This window comes from Drosophila albomicans, chromosome 2R (genome assembly GCF_009650485.2).
Source record: "Drosophila albomicans strain 15112-1751.03 chromosome 2R, ASM965048v2, whole genome shotgun sequence".
NCBI lineage: Eukaryota > Metazoa > Arthropoda > Insecta > Diptera > Drosophilidae > Drosophila > Drosophila albomicans.
In genome coordinates this window covers 23,279,813-23,298,280 of record NC_047631.2, presented here as the reverse complement: position 1 = coordinate 23,298,280, position 18,468 = coordinate 23,279,813, and the positions used below count along the sequence as shown (strand labels likewise).

Here is an 18,468-nt window from a genome sequence, read left to right as displayed (position 1 = left end):
TTTCATTTCATACTAATTTAGTATATCAGGATTGTTGAGCTCAGGGGAACTCAATAAGTCAGATTGGCCGAGCGGTCTAAGGCGCCAGATTTAAGCTCTGGTTCTCGAGAGAGAGCGTGGGTTCGAACCCCACATCTGACAAAGTTTGTAAATCAATTTTTTAAATTTTTTTATTTGTCTACTTTCAGTAAATGTCCAAGTTGAAAGACCGTGCACCATCTAAGTGTTAAATTTGTTTTGATTGAACTGCGCAGACTCCACTAACGTCAAACGCTGATTGCTGGCAGCGCTGCTTCAGTCTCGGTCGCTGCCTCTGCCTCTGCTGGCGTTTGACACAAGTATTTCGCTGCTGGCCGATGTGTACGAGACTTCAGTTATTTTGCGGCATTTGAACTCTGCGCAACGAAACGCAACGAAGTGCTAACGAACGGTCCGACACAACGACAGGCGTGTAAATCGTAGGCGTAGCAACAACAACTACAACAACAACGACAACAACTAGCAATAACAAATAGACAACCATCCGGCATTTGTAAGAAATGTTTGCCGTGTGTCAAAGACGCGTAAAAATAGCAAAAATCGAAGTGAACCAATGAACTGTGCATGGCTGAGTGTGTTGAGTGCGTGTGTGCTGTGCGTATAGCAATAACAAACAACAACAAAAATAACAATGAACACAATCACATTGTTTTGTATTTGTGTGTTTCATTTGAAGAAGAATGGGAGAGAACTAGCATAAACAACTTGTGGTGGAATGAAATAATAATGCTCACATTTAAATATTAAGTGCTAGTAAACGAAATTAATGAGAAATTTAAATTTATTTTACTATCTAAATTATAAATTCTCAACTTTTGCTTGCTTTTAACTGAGTATCATATCAAAAAGTTTACGAACACACTCATAATTTGTCCGGTTGAGGACAAATGTGAATATAATTTTATTCAAGCTTTTCTGTGCTTTTGTCGTCTTTGTTTTAGTGAAATTAACTATTTGCATACAGCAATACACACATACACAATCAACTCTACACACACACACAGAAATAATAACTTTGCGTGCTTTGTTCGAGAGTTTTATGTTTGCGTTGTGCCTTATGGTTACCTTTTTTGTTGCTAGTATATTTCATGTTTTTTTTGTTTCGTCTCCCTCGCATTTGGCATTCTGAATTCGTAATTGGTGTCCAACGGCTTGCAACGGTCACGACGCGTCGCACAATTTAAGGATTTTAGCCTACAATTATGCGCATACGGATTTAACCTACTTTGCGGCACACGGTACACAGCACACATGGCGTATAAGCAATTTTTTAATTAAATGCTAAAATAACTCATTCACGAAGGGCTGCAAAACTTGCAAAGCCGCAGCTTGGGCTACTAATTATTCCGTGTGTGAGTGAAATAATATAATTCAAATGTATATTTTTCATTGCAGTCTATTATGATTAAATGTTGAGTGTTAAACAGTGAGTGCGTGTGCGAATTCCGCTTAAAGTGAAAGCTAATAAACAAAATAGCGCGAAATCAACATCAACAAAATAACAAACAACGCTATTGCGAAAATAGTTCACCGACTACGGATAAAGAAAAAACATCCACATTAATTATATAAATTTATTTTCTGTACTATAAATAAAGGACCAAGTGAGTATTTTGTACTTTACAATTAAACTATCCACATTATGTGCGTATTTACAACGCAATTAGTCATACACTAGGGAACTAGCAAATATTTCGATTAAATTTATTGTTCACACAGCTGGAATTAAAAACAAAACAAAAAAATAGCAAAATTAAGAGTAGCTATTTATTTATATGCATTTTATTTATGGGTGATTTCTTTTGCCTTGAGATAAAACAAACTCATAAATTAAAAACCTAAACAAAGCATACATTAGTAATATCATAAATAAATATTTATTGCTTATGGCAACATAAGTGTGCACTCAGCCACATGGTAAACATTTTATATATTTGAATAGATTTTCAATTGAATGGAGGATTTGTATCAACGAAATGGAAGTGATTAAGTCTGATGAGCTCACAGAACTTCTAACTTGAATCCTTGAAATCAATCAACATTTTGCAGCTGTCGCAATTTGTATTGAAAGCAATTCATTTGCAAGCAATTGCCATATGAATCAATATGCAAATCTTCACTATGTACACAAGTCCCAATTTGTCCGCTTTACCTTCCCTCTTCCCTCTTCCGACGTTCCATTTACCCAATCTCTTGGTCTGCTTCCGTTTGCTGTTCTTCAGCTCCTCGGCTCGACTCTCTTTCTCTCTATTTGTGTGTCAGTTGAACTGTCTGGCTGCCAGCGTAGTCGCCAGCCACATTCAACCTTAAAACCATTGCCACCCACATGCGGCACGTTTTGTCTTCTGTCTTCAGTTGGCATTTTGGGTGTATTTAATTATCTGTCAATTCATCAGCGCGTTGTGTTTGTGTACGGTGTTTGCATTGGCCACAATGAAATGTCGAACAATGGAATCAAAAGAATAATCTACAGCAGCTGCAGTTATAATAATGAAAGCGTTATAAGCAATTAAATCACAAGTAACGTATGAATACCTATGTATGTACATCAAGTGCTGACTGAAAGAGACCTGCTCAAGTCTTCAATGAAAGCTAAGTTTATCTATGAAGCTTGAGCTCTATCTTAAAATAGATACTGCGTTGGTTCAGTTTTCAAAAAATATGAATTTAAAATTTCATACATAAGTTATATATATATTTTGACCTCGATAAGCTTAATAAACCCTTTTCGTATTTTTTTTTTTTTTGCAAAAAGTGAACTGGTCTAAAGAATTCTGTAGAATTACCATATGAGGTGACAATGAAAACATACATGCTGACAAGGACTTGTGGAAACTGGGTCGGAAAGGTAGGCGGTAGTCGGAAATATCATTTGAAGCAAACAAATGTTGAGTTTAGTTTGGAACGCAATGCGCCTTGCCATTAAGCCAACATTATGTATACGCAATGTGTGCATAAACATGCTCGTGTAGCGGGACAGTCACGTTTTCTGACTTTCTGTTTCAGTGTTATTGCGTGACTATTCCCATATCGTGTACTTGTGTATGTATATGTCATATTTTCCATCATCACAACAATTGTTGCGACATTTCGTTGCCACTCACATTGCGCTTATATTCATTTGCGGTCATTCGCACTTGAATGGCTTTTTATTGCACATTTTTTGTTGTACTGAATACAACATACATGTATAAATACTCAACTGACTTAGGAAAAAAAAACAATCATTTCTAATATATGGAATAAACGTCAAAATATGACAGTTGAACATTTTAGAATTTCATGCGGAAATAAAATGATTTGATGCGTCAGTTAGTTGTGCAAATCTTTTTTTTCGATTTTTTTGTTTCCATGTAATATCAATCATTCTGCCAAAAACATTCACCGCATGAACTGACACTCAAAATATTTATGAGTCTGTTGTATTATTCATATGCGGCAAATCAATCTCACTCATGTTCATCCTAATCTTATCTTATAATTTATTCAAACTATATCAGATGTTGCAACATATGTTGCATTGTAAGGCGCCTGTCTTACATGAAGACACAAACTAACGTGTCTGTGACAATTTCGTAACACATTTCAATTCATACTCTTATATGTTCAGCGTATTCTACATAAGATATTACGTATATATTTTGCACTCCTGATGTGAACTCGACCGCTTGACATGATGACAACACATGTCACATTCTATGGTTATCTGAATCGTGTTGCTCCCACATGTGGTGCAAATTCGCAGACAGCCAGACGAGTTCACGAGTATGACAGGCAAGAGAAGAGTTGCTCGGAAAGACATGCTATGTTGATATGGCAGCAGCAGGGTGCAGATAATGTCAAGTGGAAGACATCAACAACAACACAAACAGAAACACATATACCAACAAGCAGAAGCCGATGCAGAAGTGGCAACACCTTTTGCTGTCATCATCATTAACAAGAAACCTGGCTAAATGTGATTTGGCTGATAGTTGGCTGTCGTTTTGCCATTTTGCGGTTCAATCGCTTCCGCCAGATGAAAAAGAAACAAATGGGGGCGCCTCAAGCGCAGCTGCTGTTGCTTCTCCTCCTTCTAGTAGTATTTCAACTTTTGTTGCGGGTGCTGCATACCAAGTGTCTGGAGTTGCTGCGTAATGATGATGTCGCCGTTTGTACCACAAAAGAGGGAGACAGCACATGCGACACATTCATATTGCATACCCCAAGCATGAATACAGAGCAGTAGAACAGAGGAGTAGACAAAAGATAGAGAACAGAGGAGAGAAGTCAAGTTGGGCCGACACTTGCGCACATTGCTCAGTGTCAGCCTCGGGATGGAGCTGCAGAAGTTGAAAGAATGGAACATTTGTTTCTTCTGCCACTGTCATAGCTTCAGTTTGTCATTCTGTCATTGTGTCAGTGAGTGCCATTTTATGTGGGACATGCTTTGAAATCTAGAAGATGCCTTAGCAATACTTGACTTAAGGCTCAGCATTGTGAAGGAAATTGTTGCAGCCACACAAATGCACACATCAATTAGCCATTAGCTGCTGTTGTCATTGTCGTAGTCGTTGATGTTGAACAAATTCCCGAAACAAGTTTACATTAGAGTAAATAGCCCGCAGAAGTTGATGATAAACATTTACATGAATGACATTTTGACTCGCTTTGTTGCTGCTGGCAACACAAATTGCCAAACAAACAAAACGAGAGACCAAAGAAAATGAGAAAGAGATTGAGGGAAAGAGAGAGCGAATGTGAATAGGGTCAACAGGGCGTATAATCAATTTGTTGATGCAAACACAAATTCACATCTGCAAAGTGACATTGAAATATTTGTTGAGTCGTATCAAAGTAAATTAAGCAAATAATCTCCCTAAGTGAATACTGTGCTGTACTCTGTGTACTCAATTGCATTCCAAAAATAACATTCCCCCATCTTCCACCTATATGTTCGACAAGAAATATAAACAATCGAATTTTGTATAAACATTTGATTTTAATTTCGCCTGAATCGCATTCAGTTTTATTCACATGGAACATGGAATCAGAGATAAACAAAAATGCACATGATTTTATTAAATAAACTATTTTAGTATTTTTACTTTTCCAATTTCGCTTACTTCGCAGTTAGTCTGTTCTTTGTTTTGTGCCAGTTCGATATAACTAAATGGAAATGCAATAAAATATAAAGTCTCCGATTTTAAGCGGAAACCACAATTTAATTAAAAAATCATCTGCAGCAAGTCCGAGAAGCCATTACAAGAGAATGTGATCCTAAAATGCTCTGACAACCGCAAAAGCATTGCATTGGTTTCCAACTTCCAAGCCTTTTGCCCTCTGCAACCTCGCAGGTGTTGCTGCCTGAATAGACTGAAAGTCCATTGGCCCAACGGAGCGTTTATCATTTTAACAGCCGGCAATTTAGAGATTGATTGCAAGCGATTTAAACTGCAAAACAATTTGCTGGCCACCTTCCACATTCTTTCACGAAAAACAGTAGCCAAACATGTTATTTCCATTGCCTCACTTCAGTCAGTCATTCAACAGTCAGCACTTGCGCCACCCCAAGAGAGCCTCCGCAAAAGCAACAGCAACAGCAGAGGAAACGAAAAACCAGATTTGGGAATTGATGTGAATTTGAAACGAAAAATAGAATTCTCTCTCAGTAGCTGACGAAAAATGAAAAACGTGCAAGGCAGATGGCTGAAGGCCGAAGGAAAAGAATCCCTCGACCTATCCCACTCGAAAGGTGACTGGCAGGTAAGCATCAGAGACTGGGAAATAATGGAATGAGAGAGGGAAATGTGAAGGCTGTGAAAAGGATTTTCATGCTGAAGTCGTCGCCTGAGTTTTCATTTTCTTGAATCATTCTGTGAGTCAGTTCAGCATCAATTAAAATTTCATGTTTTCTGCGTAAAAATTGTAGGAAGGAGAGGAAGTCACGGGAGAAAAAGAAGAGAAATAGAGGTAAAGAAGATAAGCGAAAAATTGACATCGTCGTTCAGTGTCAGATTGAATATGAAAATCTTTCGCTTTCGCTTATACTTCTCATTCACATAACAGATTGTATTGCTATAATGCTCATTGTGGGGAAGTCTTTTATTCAATTTATTCTTTCCTGCTGAGAATTGACATGGGCTCTGACAATTGGATTGAGAGGAGCTCACAATAAACGGATTTGCCAGATTATTGGTAAAGAGGCACAACAGATTCGCATATTATTGTTGAATACTTTTTCCAAGGCTTGTTGCTATCTCAAAGTTTGAGGATTAATCATAATTAATAAGCTTTGCTTTAACTTTCGTAATTTTAGAAAGCAAACACATTACCATTTTTATTGCAATAATGAAAGTAAATTTAGAGCTGTCTAAGAACGTTGAATTTGGTTTTTATAACATTGTTCGCCAGACCCATTGTCATCAGATTTCATTCCCCTCGGAGATTGTAAACATCCTCACTAACAGGCTTGTTGTTTGTCCCTCGGGTCAAAGACCCAAGTTAGTCTGGCACATTCACGAGTTTGTTACTTTGTGTTTTTTTGCTTTTTTAAAGAAAAGCTCAATACTCAGATAAGCCGTTAAATATTAAAGGACTACTAAATAGAAACTACAGGAACAATATAAATTTGAAACTATTCAGATAAAATTGAGTTTTCAGTCTGTGCTAAAAATTAAATTCATGTTGATGTTCACCAATCGAATATGGGTTAACTTTTCTCCATTTTTAGAAAATATCTCTTAAAAAACTCATGCATATCATTTGTTCTTTCTCCCAATGGCTTTTGTCATATTTATTATAATGTTTCCAAGTTTCTGTTTTGCTCATTCAGTATATTTTTTTGCATTTCATCTAAAGAAATTCAGTAACAATAACAACCGCAATAGCAACAGCCGGACGGGGACTGTTTGTGGTCTCTTCTGTTTCTACTATACTCGTATATCCTTTGCCAGCTGGCGAAAGTCATACGAATGATTTCTATGCCAACAAACAAAATTTGAATTTCGACGTGCTTCAGCCAGGAAAATTTATGACTTTCGTTTACACACACTCACACGACAAAATACGGCTTATGTTGTCCTTGGGCGCACGTGGCGTATGCGCAACGTCGAGGTGAATTAAAGTTTCGGCTTGATAAAAGCATTTGAATTCCTCAGCTCGCCTTAAACTTAGGGTACAACATTAACATTCGTGGGCTGCTCAGCTTAGTCTCTGTTTCTGTCTCTCTCTCTCTCCGATTCTCTATCTCTTTTAGTCTCTGTCTCAGTCTCTGTCTCAGTCCGATGCCAACTGCTCACCTGGCTGCACTTTAATTTGCATATTTAATGCCGCCTTGCAGCGATCCCTTCTTCCCGACTAGACTTTGAGCTGCCGCCTCAACGAAATCCCTACAAGGCTCAATCCAAGACGAGTATCATGTCGACTCCGCTTGTCACAATGTATGTGCGCGTGTGCTTGTGTGTGTGTTTTCAAGGGATTTTCACATGCAAAGCACACAGCACTTAAGCCAACGGGTCTGTGGCCTGATATGGCTCCGCTGCTAGTTCAGGCGAAGGCATAAGACATATCCAAACTATTATTATTGTCGCCTGCTGAATTATTTAGCTTGCCGTAAAATTCTGGGCTGCGCTATTTTCGCTTTCTGAATGATATTTTAAATATTAAAATGGTTCGACGTTAATGGAGACAGCGAGAATAGAGTACAGAGGACAGGGAACTCCTCTACAACTATTACAGTAGCGTGCACCAGCTGTGGAGCCCATTTGGAAAGGCGCCAAGAGCCATCGCATTTCTTGATTCCAGTCCAACTATTTCCGCTACAATTACGTTCCCATTGTTCCCATTGCTCCTCACCGGCTGTTGCGGCAATCTCGGGCCACAATAAAAGTCTGGGCCAGACTGTCATTCAATTGGAGCATCAGATCCTTGGTGCACACTTTCTCACAATGATTTCGGGTGCGGCTTATTGGCTGCTAAGAGGACAATTGTTGCCTCACAACTGGTTGTGCCACAGATGAGTCTAGAGAAGAAGAAGAAGAAGGAAAGGGAAGGCAAGGGGAACAATTTAAACGCTTCATTTGTATGCCAAGGAGAAGTTTTCTAATTTTACAGCCTGCTGCTTTGATCATCGTTGTTGTTCCTGTTGCTGTCTGTGGCTGTTGTTGCCGTTTTCGCATCTTTTCTTGCCCCTGGCACTTGCGCTCACTAGACGCAATTTGGGAGCAAGTCGTGCGGTGTAGAGATTTAAATCAATTCCCAAATAGAATATACGCTATAACGAGGACTTTCCTCAACTGTTGATTGAGACAGTTCATTATTATGGTTCCTTTGCATATTCTGTGGATTATTCAACTTATTTGTGAATAAGATGTTCAATTATATTGTTAAAAGTGTCAAGATAAGCCCTTGAGTCTAAGGAGATAAACTTAATTATTTAAACTTATTCAAACTTTCAGAATATTTTAGTCCAGTTCATTCAATGCTTAAGCTAATGTACAATAATTTATGCAGTATTTAACTATTCACATCAAGATTCCGCTGCACGTTATTTAATATTTTTATCCAATTGCAATATAGCAACTTAACTTAATATGCTGTTGAAAGCATATGCACGCATATGAGTTAAGGCATTATCGATAAAGCTGTTGGAGCACATCTTTAATGCCAGACATAAAAAGTGCCAAATGCCATGGCATTAAAATGTAATTAGGCTGTGTAACTCTCACACACACACATATAAACGCGTACACAACACACACCTATCAGCTATGGGCGGCTCTTAACCGTAACAAACATCAACATATTTATGGCCCTTGCTTGTTCCGAACAGGATCCCTAACTGAGGCACTCGAGGTGTGGGCAGCATGGTAGTGAAGGGGAGAGAGAGAGGAGGAGACATGTGGTTCTGGCAGCATAATGCGTAATTTTTTCTGTTATTAACGGCAGGATATAGTACGCTCGAGTGTCGAGACATAAATCTTATTCTTGTTGTTCCCTGAAAAGTAAAGCAGACAGCAGGGGAATACTTTCAGTAGTCAATGTGGACTTGCTAATTTGTTAAATTGTGCATTAAAAATGAGAAGTGTTTATGATGCGGCAGCAAATCTGGTAAATCAATTAAACTTGAGTTAATTGAAAAATTGCGTATACGCAGTGTGGTATGAGGGCCAAGTACTTAAAGTATAACTTGAAGAGAAATGCAAGTTGTGTAGCTGATTTTAAATGCAGATCACGTTCTCACTTTTGCGCATCGGAGTAGGGAAGCAAAGTTGCTTCATTCGGACTGCTTTGTTCGAGTTGTGCTTAGTCGATTCCTTGGCTGTGGCTGTTTGGAGTTCATTGTCTGTAAACCTCTCGGCGTATGTGCGAGCCATTAGTCAACGGCCAGGATACATACTTGGGCACGTATCCTAATGTATGGCCTGGCAGCTGTTTTGCCCCTGGCAAATGCCCAATGCCATTATTAATGATGCAAATGACATGCTCAGAGTGGAGTCGCAGGCAGCATAAGAAGAAATATGGCATTAGATTGAGGCTGCCGCAGATAGAGATGGGAATGGAAATGGAAATGGGAAGGAGCAACGACTCAACAAGATTTCAACATAATGTAGCAGATTTGCAGTCTCTTGTACGTGGGCGTATTTCAGTTGCTGTTGTTATTCCCTACAAGGAATTCTAAAGCTTTGATTAAGTTCAGATGTGACTTAAAGGAGATGACCTCCAAATTTGTTTAGATAGCAGGGCGTCTGTTATTCGAGTATTCTCAACTGTTGCCTTCTATTTTCACTTGTCGTTGTTTTCAACAATTTTTTTTGTTTATGCATTCTCTTGTCTTCTTACATTGTCTCCACTCGCAGTCAAGTGTCTGTCTCTATGTGTGTGCTGCGCCTGTTGGCATGCCACAATTTCTGTAGACTTTTGTTTTACTTTGTTTGTTTCGCTTGCTTTGTTAATAGTTTTTTCTTCTCTGCTGTCTTTAGCTCTTGTCCTACTCTTCCATTGACTTTGTTCCCCCGCGACCAATTCAATAAAAATTTAGTACGTGTTGCTTAAGTTAATCGACGTCTTTGCGTTCGCTTTCTCATAGTTGATGTAGATTTTATTTGGCAATGGTTTCAAGTCAACAAGTCTACAAATATTCTTGTTCTCATCTAATTAAGTGAGTTATATAATATATTGACCTGATAGATACACTAAAGAAATTTCCAATAAAATAACAGTAACTGTACTAAGAGAGCCAATTAATAGAATGAAAAGGCATTTTATTTTTCTTGCATATACTAATTGAATAAAATCTTGCTCAGATAAAGTACAGATTACTGTATAAAATTAATCTTTTCATAGGACACAGTATGTTGAGCTTCAGTTTAAAAGTAAAGTATAAAATAATTAGATATTTGCATCAAGGGAATTTTATTAAATTGTCAAAGGAGTTAAGTTGCTAAAGTCTAAGATTTTAAAAATGAGAAAATCAGGGAAAGCAAAAAAATGTAAATAAAGTATTACAAGAGATTGAGTAATATTCAGAATTTGAAATTTTTAGTTGCAATGACAAAATATTTGAATTCATTTTAATTGAGAATGAGAAGAGCTTGCTTAACACTTCACAAATTTTTGTATTACTCTTTTGAGTAAATGGCAATGGTGACAGAGCTATTGCAATTTGGAACAACAAGAGATGTTAGCTTTTCACTTGGAAAGCAGAGTGAAACAACATGGGGAAATGCTCGAGATGTTGTGTTTCAGTTGTCGTCTTGTTGTTGCTGTATCTGTTGCAATGTCAACAAGCAAAGCTGCAGAACAAACAAAGGGGAAAAGCGACTCAAACAAATGGAAGACTCTTTTCTGCTGGTACACGAATAAAGTAAAAAAGAGTAGAATGAAAAAGAAGCGGGAAAGAGGAAGGAAGGAAGAACATAACGTGTGCATGATGTGTCCCGATAAGCAGCTGCTACTCGCGCATTAGACAGCTCCTCCAAATGTGTTGTTTCCCCCTCTTCCGCTCTCCTTTCCCCCATCTCGTGTCTCGCCATAAAAAGTAGATGGCGTGCGAAATGGCTTGCTTGGATGTGCTTGCTGCAAGTGAATCTAATTTGGGGGTGCTCCACAATGTGGGTTTTTATTTTGAAGTGTGAGTGTGAGTGAGTGTACTCACTCTACACTCAGTGAATGCTCATATACAACATGACAGAAGAAGGATTGGCATGTGATGCACTTCATCAAATGTGGGTTTTCCCCAACACCGAGTGAATATGAATTCAATCTTTACTGTGGCTTAAGTGGAGGCAAAAGCCACGCTGTGGATTATTCGACGACCTGCAGAAAAGCGCTGTTCATTTTTGATTTCTATTCACCCACACAAATACTTTTTCACGTACCAGTAATTCAAAAAGACGTGTACTCTCTGTCGTATATGCGGGAGATACAGCTGAAGGGCTGCAAGCTAAAGCACACATCGAAAATTACGTATACGTACTCATTCGCTGGTCTATTGCAATTTTCCGTTTTCGAGCAGAGTTCCTCGCTTTGTTTACTGTGTTTTTCAGGCGCCTAATTGTGCGTGCTAGCGACAACACAGCAACCCTTTTAACCCTCCTCCCGCATAGCAATCAAAACCGTCAGTCAAAAGAACAGTGGAACCCACAACTGATCCGTTGCTCTTCAGGCACTTCAGTTACGTGCACTTCACTCTACACACTTCACGCACTGAGTTCTTTTTTCTAGCTATGCATGCATTTCATACAATTGCATTGCAATTGCCAAACATTTTCTGTTCCTGGTATGGCACGTTGAATTTCAATCGTGTAGGCTTTACATTTAAGAGCTCTCTAAAAGCCTCTCTGATTGAATTCCGCTTTTTGAAAAAAATGCAGACAGGATTTTGTTTTGTGGATATAATTGAAAACCATTCCCACGTCTTCTATTAAAATGTTTTAACTCAAAGTCTTCTTTAAGCAAACCGATTCCCACTTGCTTCTGTTTGTGGTTCATTTGTGACCCAATTTCATTTCTGTTTATCGATTTTCACACAATCATTGAAAACAAGTGCGACCCAATTGACCCTTTTATATCCTTGTTGTGCACTCGGAAAGAGGGCAACACAAATGGACGAGTCATTCTCACTCTGTTTAGCTGCCATTGATTGTTTGTTATATCTAGGAGTGTTTTCTTTCCCATCTCTTATTTCCTTAGCATATTTTTCCTCAGAATTCCAACTTCCAATTCCAAATGAATCTCTCTACGTTCTATCTACGTTCTAGTTGTCCTAGTTTACGTTTGCATAGTGAACGAACAGTTCTTTTACTAACAAGTTCATTTGCCAGACCACTTCAAACAGACCACAAGACCAGTTTGCTCTGTCCCAGACGAGCTCATTAATTGTACTCAGGAAGAGATGACTGATGATATGGTAACCCGAGAGGCAGAAAGAAAGTTGGAGAGAAAGTAGAAATATAAACCCACAAGTAAGCATTAAATTCGTTTGAGATGAAGCCAAAAATCAACATTTAAAACTGCAACAAGCTGAAAGTGCAATTTTGAAAGGATTTTGTCTAACTATTTATTTGTCTAGCTATTTTATGTGTCTACTGTTTCTTTTTCATTGCTGTTGTAGCTACTAAGCACAAATATTTTTTCCCGCTCATGTTGCATGAAACCAAAAACAAACAAACTGCAACTATTTTTTACATCCTCCCCTTGTTACTCACTGTTTGTTTTTAGTTTTCTCACACTGGCCAATTGCAAAAGTTTGCTGCCTTTTAACAATTTGTTGTGCTACAGTTTCGGTATTGTTTGTTTATGCCCCTTGCTGCATTTAACATTGTTTTTTCTTTTTCTTTATTGCTTTGTTTTTTTGTGTTTCACTTTTCTGCTGCTTTAGCCCATTTAAACTTTTTACGGTCAACTAGGGATATGAGTCTGCATCTTGCCATTCAAATTCGTAGATTCTCTTTTCTCCTCATTTCCTCACGTGCTCAATTTTCATTTTATTAAAGTTTCGTCTATCATTTGCAGCATGACCTGTCTTCACTTTTTGTTTCAAGCTCATAAAGTGACCCAAGTTAGTTTTCAATAAACTTTTATGCCTTCAATTTGCCCCTAAGCCAAGAGAGGAAACTTAATTAGGCGTAAAACAACTATTTCAATGATGTGGTTGCTTCTTTATTATATCACTGAAAAAATATTGTCAAATTTAAGGAATCGTAGCATAATTTTGCTATTGCTTATTATTAATATATGCACTTATATAAATTGTACATAGAATTTCACATACTGCAATGAAAAGGGTTTACAACATTCAACACCCCATGCAAGCCAGCATCCTTCTTCAGTTATCCGTTGCTCCCCTCCCGTTTCAACTCTGTTCTGGTTGATTGCAGCCACTTCCGTTTTTGTTGGCAATCCCACGCACGTTCTGGTCATAAAGCGCAGCGCACTAAGCCAATTTCAGAGTGTTTATAATTGAAACTTGCCAAGAGCAGAGCAGGATGAAGGTGAATAGGAAAAGGGTAGAGAGAATAGAAGAACAAAACTATAGCAAAGCGGAGGGCAAAGCAAAGCAGTTAACTGAAAGGTGAGTCCATGTCCGAATCATTTCCCCCGCAGCGGATATAAAACGATTTGACTTGGTGACAACATCATTTCCTGCGGGCGTGGTAAAGGAATTGAAAGAGGAGGTGCCACAGTGTGAAATGCTTTGAGGGGCACAAAGAATAATGTGCACCTAAATTACGGTCATTAATAAGGCGACAAACAGTGTTGGCCAGTTTAAAGCCCTGTTCCATTTTGATAAACTGTTTGACATTGACTACGTGCCACTGAGAAGCGGATGGCAATGATAAGGATAATCACCCAACAGCCTGTTGTGAGTAGAAAGAGACACACAGAGATGAAAAGAGGAAGTTAGCTTGGAACGAGCTCATTAAAAGTGAAAAATTAGAACGAGAAATGGACAAATGAAGATCTCATGGAGGAGGCGGACTTAGCTGGATGAACCACTTAGCACAGGTGTTGAATCCCTGCTGAGAATGGAATACTATGTAAAACAGTTCAAATGATATTATAAAGTCGTGAAAAGAAAAACAAAAAAACAAGTGAAATTCCTTGAGGTTTTGATTAAATGAATTTGTTGGCTGCTTGAAAAGTTTGCGGTGATTTGTATTCTGTTTCTTCGAATTTATTTGTTGCCTTTGCAAAAGTTTATCCTGAGAAGCGCAAGGTATTCGTATGTATGCCCCATATAAATCATATTTAATAGACTTTGCTTCTGTGTATGCAAAGTTTGAAGGGGTAGAGTGAGGCCAGATGAGAAATTACCAAATGCCTCCTCATATTCTCTGTTGTCTGTAGATGAAAGGAAGTCTGAAAGGGATAGCAGCTGCAGGAAGTGCTCAACTTGACTCACAAATTTGCATTGTGTGAATTGCTTCCGTTGTTGTTTCATGTTTTTCCAGCCAAGCAAAGGAGATGAGGTGAATCTTGAATTATGCCAAGAAAAGGCAAGGGAATATACACTGAGAGAAATTCTAATAATACAATTTATTAAACATTCTCCGCATTGCCATTCAAAATAAGTGTCGGACCATCGGACCTAGAACTCAGTAAATGAATTTTTGGACTGAATAATTATTTATATTTTGTGTGTTTTATTACTGCGCCAATGCTTCCATTGTTTTTGCCATTCTTTGTTTTATTTGGCAGCACGTGTAATTGTTGATTTCCTGCGACGGCATATATTTTAAATTTGACTCGCCTTCTGTTTATATTTTTGTTTAGATTCTGAATATTTTCTGCTGAACTTTGTAAACAAATAAAGTAAATTAAAGATATACATATGTACGTATCTATACATTGTGACTAAGTTTCATTTAAATAACATGCCGTGACTATAAGAAAACTCATTTATAATTAATATTTTAAGTATTTGGTCCCTCATGCTGAGAGTTCTTTGCAGAGTTCTATGTGAGCAATAAGCTTCCTCAACTTGACTCAGTCAATGGCCAACTAATTATTTACTTTACGAGAGGCCGCAAAGTTCTTCACTTAATACGAAAAGCAGCTGGCGAAAATGTGGCATTAATTCTCAATTAAATTGTAGCTGTTTCAGATTGTTTACGCCAACTGAGAGGTAATGGGGGCGTAACGGGGGCATTAGGTAATGGAAGCTGCCCAACTTTGACGCAGTTGAGTGCCTCAGCTTGAGGAAATCAAATTTCCGCGCTATTGGAAATTTCTTTTCAGTCTGTTTACGTGGCAATGAATTCACATTGACGAACCTCTCTGACCTGCCTTTCACTCGGAGTAGGATGCGTTGTATATATGAATGCAATTGGAGCACAGTGTCAACAGCAATATCAGCAGCCATTGTAGCCATTAACACATAATCCGATTTCCACAATGCTCTTAAGCAAACGAATACCTGAGTGGAAAGACTTTTTAAAAATCTGCTCAAATGCATTTTTATATTAAAGGTGAATTTGTTGAATCCGCAAATCTTTCTTTCCAACAGATCTTTGTGGGTAATGAAAGGATTTAATGTAAACACTTTTTTGTCTGCGTCTGTCACGTGAAAATTAATAAAAGGCGAAAAGTAAACACTAAACTGTGAAACCAGACTCTGAAGTGGTTTAGGAAACCTTAACCCTGAACAGGGGTTCGCCATTACTTAGTTTTATTTACCAAGGGAGGCGGTGGAGTGTGCGTTTGATGTGGTCCCAGTTCACACACAAAAAAGTCCTAAATTAAAAACTCGCCAGGTAAATATTTATTTAGCAACAAAACAAGCAACAACCCAAATAGCAGGGGAAAATTTTAATTTCAGTAAGAAGATAAAATAAAGCAAAGAAAATGGCGTGAAAATAGCTTTTGTGATAGGTGGAGGAAGTTTTTTTTTATCAACATTTTAATTACATTCGAAGAGTGACCCATTTCTCCCTCTTTCCCAAAGCAATTTGCGTATCTTCTTATTACTAGCAAACAAAGAGCAGAAACCAATGTGACCTGCCATCAGTTTGTGTTTCTCCTGTGGCCACCCTGTGACCCACTTGGTGTGATGTTTATGAACCCTCCATAAAATATTTTTTAGTATACAAACAAAAAACCACACGACAATCAGTTTTTCCTCTTAAACATTCTGGCAACCTCGATTTCCCGAAAAGAGAGGCTCGTATTCTCCTTGCTGTACAAGTATTTGACTTTCCTTTCCTTTGCTTTCTCTTTGCAGGCACCTCTGGGATAATGCATTAGACGAGCAAGGCGAAGGACTTGGTAAATATAATTTGGCAAATTATTAACGGGGATGTAAGAAGTGCTTATCTGTGGAGGGTAAACATTGCAAACAGCAAACAGAGCACAGCGAATGAATTATCCATAATGTTATTTACCAATGTGTGGAGGTGTCTGTTGTGGTGATGACAACGATGTAAAGAGTCAAGTGTAGCAGAGGACAGAGACTTACGATATGCTTGTTTGGTATACACATTTCAGCCTGTCAACAACAGGATGCATTCATAACTTTGGCACAGCAAGTGGAGGATGTCCTTTGGAAACTATCAACTCAGCAATACTTGCATCCCTTCCACATTATTCAATTAAACTTTGATACAATTCGAAACATCTGCTGCTGATGCTGGCAGATGAATGTCTTGTCAGACAAATATGAAATTTCCCAACTGTATTCTGTCTGTAACTAGTGGAGTGCGTATTCAATAAATGAAAGCAGGAATTTTCAATTTAAATTGCATTAAATTTACACTAGCAGCAAAAACTGCCAACGGGAAAAGGAAAACCGACAACATGCAACAGCAGGCAACAAACAAGCAGCCGAAAGCCAACAGCCGCAACATTTCCTCTGCGTCCCCCAAAAAGTGTTGCATATCCGCAGGGGTCGATGGTGTCCTGGTCAATGCAAGTTTCGTCCCGCAGGCGAACTCGACCATCAATTCATTAAATTGCTCACTTGGCTGATGTTGCTGCTAATTGGCTGGGTGAGAGAGGCTTCCTGTGCCAAATTTATTCTGGGATCTGCAATTCCCAAACTGACATTATTCTTAGCATCTGTTGATTTCCACCTAATAATTTTGAGCATTCCCACATATTAATATTTCAAAATTCCAACTCACAGCGTTGCAGGATACAGAGCCTAATCACATAATTCAACAGAGTTAATAAAATGCGCTGTTAAAAGCATTTCAAGTATGCGATTTTTCTCATCTCTCATCCTCGCTGGGGAATCATTTCCCAGCTGGAGAGTTCATTGCTCTACTCTCCTCTTAAACGCCCCTCCGACAAGCATAATAAAAAAGGAGGATAATAAAATTTATGCGTTTTGATTTATGTGTCAGCCTCAGATGCCGCTATCAGCATGTGGTGCGTATACGTGATATTTTAAAAGCCAATTTGGGTGTGTTTGCTGGGGAGGCGCATTAAGCGAATCAGCAACATCCAAACAAGCAACAGCCACCAGCTAGCAGCAAACAAACGAAGTACAAAATAAAAGGATTATTTTGCATTGCATTTATGAGAGCGTAATAAATAAATTAGCCACAGTTTGTTTGCCTTTTTATTATATTTTAATCAGCAAATGGCTTTGGGGTTCTCTGCTGGTTTGCTTTCGTTGGCTTGTGGTCGAGAAATTTTTCATTAGGTTCTCAACTTTCTATATATTTTTACTCAAGCAACATTGCTTTTAAAAGTAACAAGATAACTTTAAATTGTGAATTGTGAAATTCACTGTTCAAGCACTCTACACAAAGTTTGTGGATGTATATTTCTTTTAAGATAATTGCACTCCAACTCTAAATCCATCTGAATGTCATTTTCAAGGTTCATGTTTTGACATCACATGTGCTCCATTGCCAAGAATTTCATTCGATTTCCGATTTCAGACGAACCAAGTCTGTAGAATGGCCTTTTAATCAAACTTAGTCCAACTCGGGCGCAAACTTTTTGCCACACAACACATGCTTGCAATTGGGTCCTCCTCATTCGGTCGCACTCTCTTATCCTCTTTCTCTCGCTTCACATTTTCCAACTGCTGTTTTGGCTGGCAAATAAAACCGCATCCTGCTGTCGTACTAGTTGTTGTTTTTCTCCCTCCGGGATGCCCACGAGACACGCTCCACAGCGCAGAGTCAGCTAAAAATGTCAGGCTCTTATTGCAGCTTCTGTCCAGGTGACTCCTGACTCACCTCTGCCTTTAGGGATGGAATGAGGTAGAACAGCTGCCCCTTTATGACAGGAGCTAGTGAGTTGAACTGCAGTCACAGTGATGACCCAACAGATTGGCAAAGCCATCAAAAGTTGTGGTTTTGGTGAAATATGCAAACTACTCGTCCAGAGCAAACGAGCTGTTCAAACGTATGTAATTTCTGCCCTAGGATACTGACCAGCGAAGTCGCGTGAAAGAGTGTCAATCATACGTCCCGTGGTTTCAGACAAAGTGTCAGC

The 18,468-nt window shown here is 38.5% G+C and overlaps 1 long non-coding RNA gene and 1 other non-coding gene across 3 annotated transcripts; both read left to right on the top strand.

The window, feature by feature from the left end:
- Window positions 1-57: 57 nt before the first annotated feature.
- Trnal-uaa (transfer RNA leucine (anticodon UAA)) lies at window positions 58-141 on the top strand. Its single transcript has one exon. It is a non-coding gene; the product is annotated as a tRNA-Leu (tRNA).
- A 142-nt stretch (window positions 142-283) lies between these two features.
- On the top strand, window positions 284-17,105 carry LOC127565887 (uncharacterized). 2 transcript variants are annotated; one of them, XR_007955285.1, is made up of 4 exons: window positions 284-532; window positions 1,435-1,643; window positions 16,244-16,716; window positions 16,781-17,105. It is a non-coding gene; the product is annotated as an uncharacterized LOC127565887 (long non-coding RNA). The 2 variants fall into 2 exon arrangements; XR_007955284.1 differs by having other exon boundaries at window positions 330-532; window positions 16,244-17,105.
- The last annotated feature ends 1,363 nt before the right edge of the window (window positions 17,106-18,468 follow it).